The sequence below is a fragment of the Schistocerca gregaria genome, chromosome 6 (assembly GCF_023897955.1).
Source record: "Schistocerca gregaria isolate iqSchGreg1 chromosome 6, iqSchGreg1.2, whole genome shotgun sequence".
In the NCBI taxonomy this organism is placed as follows: Eukaryota; Metazoa; Arthropoda; class Insecta; order Orthoptera; family Acrididae; genus Schistocerca; species Schistocerca gregaria.
In genome coordinates, this window is record NC_064925.1 from 538,028,103 (window position 1) to 538,037,298 (window position 9,196).

Sequence of the window (9,196 nt, forward strand, 5' to 3'; positions counted from 1 at the left end):
ACCTATTTATTTTAAACATAATTACTCCACTTTACAGAAATTACAGTAATTATTCCACTTTACAGAGATAACAGTTTTACAACGTATAGCTTGGCTATCTTATATGCTAAACTGCACGCAAAAAATTGTTAAAATGTCTCTGAGCACTGTGGGGCTCATCATCTGAGGTCATCAGTCCCCTACAACGTATAACTACTTAAACCTAACTAACCTAAGGACAACACACACATCCATGCACGAGGCAGGATCCGAACCTGCGACCGTAGCGGTCGCGCGGTTCCTGAGTGTAGCGCATAGATCCGCTTGGCCACCTCGGCCGGCAATCTGCACGCACATTATTGTTCCACGGACAAGACTGAACTGCGTTTGGCCAAAATGTCTACTACCAAATTCTAGCATTACTTTACATAGAACGTCCACTACGTGAGAGGAGGATAACGGACAAGCTGGGGACCAGACACATTACCATACGGTGTCGAAGGATTTAGCGGAGTGATATCTGTTTTGTCGCTATCTGAACTCGTGCCCTCCGGCAATGAATGATCAACCACGTGGAATTACAATTCATCCAACTACAAAGGGAATGGAAACGGCAATCAATTTAACTATGCCGTGAGGCGGCGAATTACGATGTGACCGTTCGATGTTATAATTTGGCTGCCCAATGATCAGCCATGTTCACTATTATTAGCATGGGACGTACTACATGTTCTAAGACCCCCACACAAAGAAAAATCTCTACGGTTCAATTTTTCGACCAAAATAGATCACTCGCTTTTGTATATACTTCGTTGCACTCGATTTGCGCGATAGAATTTATACATTGGAACTACTGATGAGACTTTGTAGATTACGACACTACATGGCTTTGTACAAAGGATGGGGCGCCTACTCTGTTTCCATACAAGATTTCCGAAATAAGCGAGAAAGCAAATCATTGCGTACATTCGTTTCCCTACATAATCTGAAGCTGGATATAAAAAAAGAATCAGTTCAAATATTCAAATACCTTTCTTCTTGTGAACACCGAGACAGACGCACTGAGGGCACGTCTGCTCACTTACCCGTCTTCTGTAGGACCTCCAGAATAGGGCGGTCACCCGGAGGTCTTCCTGGGTACCGGTGGAGGGGATGGCCGAACCACTTGGTCGTGACCAACCTCTCCACCCCAAATGTTATGATACTGGAACGTCTTCGACTTCGACCTGCCTGCACTGTATCTCTGATCCCCTACCCAGGAGTAAAGGTTGGCACTACTACACCACAGAACTACTTCTGCTGTACACCAACTAGTATTTGGCCACGCTTTATGGAAAGGTGAGAGGAGGATTAGGAATGTTTATGTGCATTCAAGTAGAATTAATACATGATACACGACATGTATAAATATGTATAATGAAACTTGCTCGCAGATTAAAACTGTGTGCCCGACCGAGACTCGAACTCGGGACCTTTGCCTTTCGCGGGCAAGTGCTCCGCAAGTGGTCCGCAGGAGAGCTTCTGTAAAGTTTGGAAGGTAGGAGACGAGATACTGGCAGAAGTAAAGCTGTGAGTAGCGTGCATGAGTCGTGCTTCGATAGCTCAGTTGGTAGAGCACTTGCCCGCGAAAGGCAGAGGTCCCGAGTTCGAGTCTCGGTCGGACAAACAGTTTTAATCTGCCAGGAAGTTTCGTATCAGCGCACACTCCGCTGCAGAGTGAAAATCTCATTCATGTATAATGAAGCCTAACACATTCTCCATCCGTCCACATGGGGTTCCGCTGAACCCGCGGCTGGCCGCGTCGTGCAGTAAATTGTAGTTTTTATTCCCGGTGCGAGCGAGTAGCGAAACCTGCTGCTCATGGTGCGGTAACTACTGTACCATTTCAGTTTGAACTTGATCACCAGCCATCATCACTTGCTTTTCTGGGACGAGACTTAGGTTAAGGTGAGAATCTCTCGTTCGGATGCAATCGAGTCATATCTTCGTAAATATTTAATTAATTTCAGACTAGCTTCTCATGACTTCGTGTAGAGGGAGTTCTCTTTTCAGTATGACAATGCGATCAATGGCTCCATCTCGCGGCTATGTTGGTCGACATTAATATGGCTAGAGGTTTCAGGTTAAATTACCTTTGCCAACCGTACCGTTCTTCACTGTAACTTAGTTTCACATCTCATTTGGATGTCCTTGTTGTGTATTCCATTTAAAAATCTTGTAATGTTTATATCAACTTGCGCATGCTAAGATTTGGTGATAAATATTGGGGTTAACCTGGGCCACGTCTTTAATATGGTAAGTAGCAAAGCCCTCTCATGAGATTCATGAAGATAAAAATCGCGAGAAGGATGGTACCTGGAATTCAATGGTAGGATCACCTCACTTCACACTGCGTTGAATTATTTTCAGTGCGTAACTTTACCAAGCAGGTGGATTTCAGGGAGCGATCTGCCAGGCCTAGTTGATTCAGATCAAGTTAGAGGCTCGCACTGGGATTTTGCATGCTGTACATAAAGAGGTCCCCCCCTCCCCCCCATGAACCATGGACCTTGCCATTGGTGTGGAGGCTTGCGTGCCTCAGCGATACAGATAGCCGTACCGTAGGTACAACCACAACGGAGGGGTATCTGTTGACAGGCCAGACAAACGTGTGGTTCCTAAAGAGGGGCGGCAGCCTTTTCAGTAGTTGCAAGGGCAACAGTCTGGATGATTGTTGACTGATCTGGCCTTGTAACAATGACCAAAACGGCCTTGCTGTGCTGGTACTGCGAACGGCTGATAGCAAGGGGAAACTACGGCCGTAATTTTTCCCGAGAGCAGGCAGCTTTACTGTATGGTTAAATGATGATGGCGTTCTCTTGGGTAAAATATTCCGCAGTTAAAATAGTCCACCCTTTGGATCTCCGGGCGGGGACTACTCAAGAAGATGTCGTTATCAGGAGAAAGAAAACTGGCGTTCTACGGATCGGAGCGTGGAATGTCAGATCCCTTAATCGGGCAGGTAGGTTAGAAAATTTAAAAAGGGAAATCGATAGGTTAAAGTTAGACATAGTGGGAATTAGTGAAGTTCCGTGACAGGTGGAACAAGACTTCAGGTCAAGTGACTACAGGGTTATAAACACAAAATCAAATAGGGGTAATGCAGGAGTAGGTTTAATAATGAATAGGAAAATAGGAATGCGGGTAAGGTACTACAAATGGCATAGTGAACGCATTGTTGTGGCCAATATAGATACGAAGCCCACACCTACTATAGTAGTACAAGTTTATATGCCAACTAGCTCTGCAGATGACGAAGAAATTGAAGAAATGTATGATCAAATCAAAGAAATTATTCAGATAGTGAAGGGAGACGAAAATTTAATAGTCATGGGTAACTGGAATTCGGTAGTAGGAAAAGGGAGAGAAGGAAACATAGTAGGTGAATATGGACTGGGGCAAAGAAATGAAAGTGGAAGCCGCCTGGTAGAAAACTGCACAGGGGACAACTTAATCATAATTAACACTTGTTTTAAGAATCATCAAAGAAGGTTGTATACATGGAAGAACCCTGGAGATACTAAAAGGTATCAGATAGATTATATAATGGTAAGACAGAGATTTAGGAACCAGGTTTTAAATTGTAAGACATTTCCAGGGGCAGATGTGGACTCTGACCACAATCTACTGGTTATGACCTGTAGATTGAAACTGAAGAAACTGCAAATAGGTGGGAATTTAAGGAGATGGGACATGGATAAACTAAAAGAACCAGAGGTTGTACAGAGTTTCAGGGAGAGCATAAGGGAGCAATTGACAGGAATGGGGGAAAGAAATACAGTAGAAGAAGAATGGGTAGCTTTGAGGGTTGAAGTAGTGAAGGCAGCAGAGGATCAAGTAGGTAAAAAGACGAGGGCTAGTAGAAATCCTTGGATAACAGAAGAAATATTGAATTTAATTGATGAAAGGAGAAAATATAAATATGCAGTAAATGAATTAGGCAAAAAGGAATACAAAACTCAAAAGTGAGATCGACAGGAAGAGCAAAATGGCTAAGCAGGGATGGCTAGAGGACAAATGTAAGGATGTAGAGGCTTATCTCACTAGGGGTAAAATAGATACAGCCTACGGGAAAATTATGAGACCTTTGGAGAAAAGAGCGCCACTTGTATGAATATCAAGACCTCAGATGGAAACGCAGTTCTAAGCAAAGAAGGTTAAGCAGAAAGGTGGAAGGGGTATATAGAGGGTCTATACAAGGGCGATGTACTTGAGGACAATATTATGGAAATGGAAGAAGATGTAGATGAAGATGAAATGGGGGATACGATACTGCGTGAAAGTTTGACAGAGCACTGAAAGACCTGAGTCGAAACAATGCCCCGGGAGTAGACAACATTCCATTAGAACTACTGACAGCCTTGGGACTGCCAGTCCTGACAAAACTCTACCATCTGGTGAGCAAGATGTATGAGACAGGCGAAATACCCTCAGACTTCAAGAAGAATATAACAATTCCAATCACAAAGAAATCAGGTGTTGACAGATGTGAAAATTACCGAACTATCAGTTTAATAAGTCACAGCTGCAAAATACTAACGCGAATTCTGTACAGACGAATGGAAAACTAGTAGAAGCCGACCTCGGGAAAGATCAGTTTGGATTCCGTAGAAATGTTGGAACACGTGAGGCAATATTGTCCCTACGACTTATCTTAGAAGCTAGATTAAGGAACGGTAAACCTACGTTTCTAGCATTTGTAGACTTAGAGAAAGCTTTTGACAATGTTGCTTGGAATACTCTCTTCAAATTCTGAATGTGGCAGCGGTAAAATGCAGGGAGCGAAAGGCTATTTACAATTTGTACAGAAACCAGATGGCAGTTATTAGAGTCGAGGGACATGAAAGAGAGGCAGTGGTTGGGAAGGGAGTAAGACAGGGTTGTGGCCTCTCCCCGATGTTATTCAATCTGTATATTGAGCAAGCAGTAAAGGAAACAAAAGAAAAATTCGGAGCAGGTTTTAAAATCCATAGAGAAGAAATAAAAACTTTGATTTTCGCCAATGACATTGTAATTCTGTCAGAGACAGCAAAGGACTTGGAAGAGCAGTTGAATGCAATGGACAGTGTTTTGACAGGAGGATATAAGATGAACATCAACAAAAGCAAAACGAGGATAATGGAATGTGGTCGAATTATGTCGGGTGATGCTGAGGGAATTAGAGTAGGAAATGAGACACTTAAAGTAGTAAAGAAGTTTTGCTGTTTGGGGAGCAAAATAACTGATAGTGGTCGACGTAGAGAGGACATAAAATGTAGACTGGCAATGGCAAGGAAAGTGTTTCTGAAGGAGAGAAATTTGTTAACATCGAGTATTGATTTAAGTGTTAGGAAGTCATTTCTGAAAGTATTTCTTTGGAGTGTAGCCATGTATGGAAGTGAAACATGGCTGATAACTAGTTTGGACAAGAAGAGAATAGAAGCTTTCGAAATGTGGTGTTACAGAAGAATGCTGAAGATTAGATTGGTAGATCACATAACCAATGAGGAAGTACTGAATAGGATTGGGGAGAAGAGAAGTTTGTGGTACAACTTGACCAGAAGAAGGGATCGGTTGGTAGGACATGTTCTGAGGCATCAAGGGATCACCAATTTAGTATTGGAGGGCAGAGTGGAGGGTAAAAATCGTAGAGGGTGACCAAGAGATGAATACACTAAGCAGATTCAGAAGGATGTAGGTTGCAGTAGGTACTGGGAGATGAAGTAGTTTGCACAGGATAGAGTAGCATGGAGAGCTGCATGACACCAGTCTCAGGACTGAAGACCACAACAACAACATAATAAGGTAATGAGACTGGGATGTGGTATAATAGATCGATACCACCCTCACTGGTGTCTCACAGTTAGCAGTTAGAAAGCGCGTTTCCAGCAGACACCGACGGCAATCGCGCGTTGATCTGACGGATCCAATGGTGCGCACCCACTGAGCCACACCTCCAGCTGCTCTCACTTCGAGCGCCCACTGCCCACACTGTCTTCGACAGTCTTCAGTTTTGGTCAGCTTTCGACAGTCCAGTATTGCACCGGAAGCAGGAGCCTCACAATGCACGACAATTTTTGGTTCATTTCGTGTAATAGATGGACTTTACTGCTGTTCGTTCTTTTGCTAAGTTTGTTCGCAATACTTGGAAAAAGCTACAAGTTGCCCGGGCTTATGCGTTGGTTTAAACCTTGACTGTTACTCTGCGTTTGGTTTCCCGCAGTTATTGCGGTTATGCCGTAGTTCTTTCTCTTTCTACGTGTGGCAGAAGCGGTGTGTATCGATATTCGCACCTTGTACATCTTTGGCCTTGTGCTGATAATTTCTGGCTAGCCGGTGTGCTGGAGTCGGTCGGTTGGTGTTGAGCCAGGGAATCTCTGCGCGGTGCAGTGGGCCGAGCCCCTTGGCGGTCTCTAAGCAGTGTCGGAGTGTGTGGGAGCTGTTCCGATTGCTACGGGCTGCGTGGCTCACCGACCCAGGACATCGCAGTTGAGTGGTGATATAATTACCGAAGCTAGACTTTTCACATTGTGCCATTGGTTTTCATGGTTGGCTGTTCGGGGTATTCCCGTGAGCAACAACGAGTGTTCGAGTCGGCGGATGTTTGGACACTATCAGATGGAGTCTAACTGTATTTTGGTCCAAGTGCACCAACGTAATTTTCTGGCTTGTGACCGTTAGCGTTCCGGTTACCTGCCCTGGTCGCTGACGTAAAATTTAGGCAATGTGTTTTCTTCATCGTGTTGTCGCTGTCCAACACATGTGTGTAATTTTGACAGCTTCTGCATACTTGGTAGTGGGCGGCTACGTCTTTCACGTTTTGGCTTGGGAGTTCCTTGTGCACTGGTCGGATGGAAAGCTAGTCGTTTTGTCGGTGGGTCTGTTGACTGTCTTTTGGGTGGGTTGCCGGCGGATCCGATATAGTTGGGCCAGTTACCTGTCTCCTCTAAGCGAATGTTAATATTTCAAGTACAGGCCGATCCCCGGAAACTTCTGAGCGCTGCTGGCTGCACTGCCTTTTCTTATTGGTGTTTGATTGTGTATTTTAATGGCTTATAGCCGATGGTTTGAATTTGTATGCCTTTAGTTGGGTTTTAAATAATGGGCTTTCAGCCGCTTTAAAATTGAAAGTTCCTTACTTGTCAAGGCTTGCATTGTTTGGGCCTTCAGCCTCATTTAAAATATTTTTTGGATAAAGCCTTGGACGTTCTGTCTTTTGAACATTTATTGTGGTTGTGTTTTCCAATAATGGGCCTTAAGCCGCTTTAAAATTTAAATTCCTTACTTGTTAAATCTTACATTGTTTGGGCCTTCAGCCTGTGTAAAATATTGTTAAACATAAGGCTTTGCGCCTTCTGCGTACTAAAAATTATTTTAGTCGTTTTAAGTAATCGGCCATCAGCCGTTTTTAAATTGAAGTTGTTGTCTTTCAAGTATCAGACTGTGTAGGGCCTTCAGACTAATTGAAGATAAGGCCTTCTGCCTTGTGTATTTTTTTTATTAATTTCACCTGCAGTCTTAACTCATGGGCCTTCAGCCGTCTTTAAAATAAACTTGTTTGCTTTTCAAGTGTTAGATTTGTTGGGCCTCCAGCGAAATTATAGAGCTTACTTACGTGAGGCCTTCTGCCGGCTAACTATTCTGCTTTGAGTATGAATTGTAAGTTAATGGCTTTCAGACGTTTTTAAATTTAAGTGGTTGTGCCCTTGGGGCATAAGATAGTGTTGTCTGTTCAGCGGATAACTAAGTCCAAAAATTGTTGCTGTATTGTTCGGACAACTAAATAAAGTTATATGTGTTTGAGTGTAACTAACAGCCCTCTTTTGGTCCCTTTGCACAATTCCAACTACCTGTTCTGTCCTGCGGACTTAAGCAGGGCGATTCACTCTCTTTACCGTTATGTACAAAGTAGTACTCAATATGGGGAACCATAAACGATAAACAGTGGAACCCAAGAGTGACCATGAAGCCCACTGGTGTAAGAGCAGATTGTTTATAAGGCTTTTAATCTATGACGTAGCATGTGCTATAGCTCGATTCACTATCGATGATTTACGTAAGTCAAGGCGAGGATGGAGACTGCAGTGTTGCCGGTTTCGAGCGACAACTGCACTATGCGTATACACATGCTATGCGCTTGTAGAAAGCTCGTATCCTGCAAATTATGTCTCCCATTTGCTTATGTGGAATTTGTCGCTTCCCTCCACCATGCCGGCCGAAGTGGCCGAGCGGTTCTCGTCGCTGCAGTCTGGAGCCGCGCGGCCGCTGCGGTCGCAGGTTCGAATCCTGCCTGGGGCATGGATGTATGTGATGTCCTTAGGTTAGTTAGGTTTTAGTAGTTCTAAGTTCTAGGGGACTGATGACCACAGCAGTTAAGTCCCATAGTGCTCAGAGTCATTTGAATCATTTGAACCCACCACCATCAGCAGTGACAACTCTCAACAGGTGGAATAAAAATTCACTAAATAGCTCTCTGCGATCTCTTTAAATGATGGTATTGGCTACGACGTTCGCATCAGAGCTCTCAGAACATTACTGAACGCTCATTGGCTAGCGGAGAATTCGTGACGTAGGTGCGGCAGAATAAGCGTTAACTTGACTGCCACCGAATGTTATTCCACCTGTAGACCATGAGCTTACCATTTAAGCTACCATTATTGTGACCCGTCTTTCCTGGCGGTTGGAGGATTGTCGTGTTGCGCCGACAATGCGGGAAGTAGCTGAGCACTTGCATCGAGTTAGAAGGTGCACTAATATCTGGTTACGGTCTTGGGAAATGAGCACATGAAAAGTAAGACGGGGAGTTCTTCAGGTCAATATTATTTTATGTATAAAAATTCACGTTAAAACAATTGCAGTCCTCTGTCACACAATTTTGTTACAGTGGGCTGTAATTGCTTTAACTTAAATTTGTGTACGGGCGCTGACTACGCAGCCATGTTTAAAACTTAATATACAAAAATTCTTTAGAAACTGTAAACTGGATAATCGTTCAAGTTGGCATAAGTAATTTTAGGAGACCAAATGTGAACTTATGCAATTCGCATAAACGTCAATTGATATTGTCGATACCCAGTCGCGGAGAACTTACAGCCGCCCGTACGATACGAAGTAGACCACAACAAATCTCCTGGTACAAGTCCTCTCTCACTCAGTTCTTCATAGTATATCCCTTCCTACTATTGGCAACCTCCTCCAA

At 43.7% G+C, this 9,196-nt stretch overlaps 1 non-coding gene across 1 annotated transcript; it reads left to right on the plus strand.

The window, feature by feature from the left end:
- The first annotated feature begins 1,569 nt into the window (after positions 1–1,569).
- On the plus strand, positions 1,570–1,644 carry Trnas-cga (transfer RNA serine (anticodon CGA)). Its single transcript has one exon. It is a non-coding gene; the product is annotated as a tRNA-Ser (tRNA).
- The last annotated feature ends 7,552 nt before the right edge of the window (positions 1,645–9,196 follow it).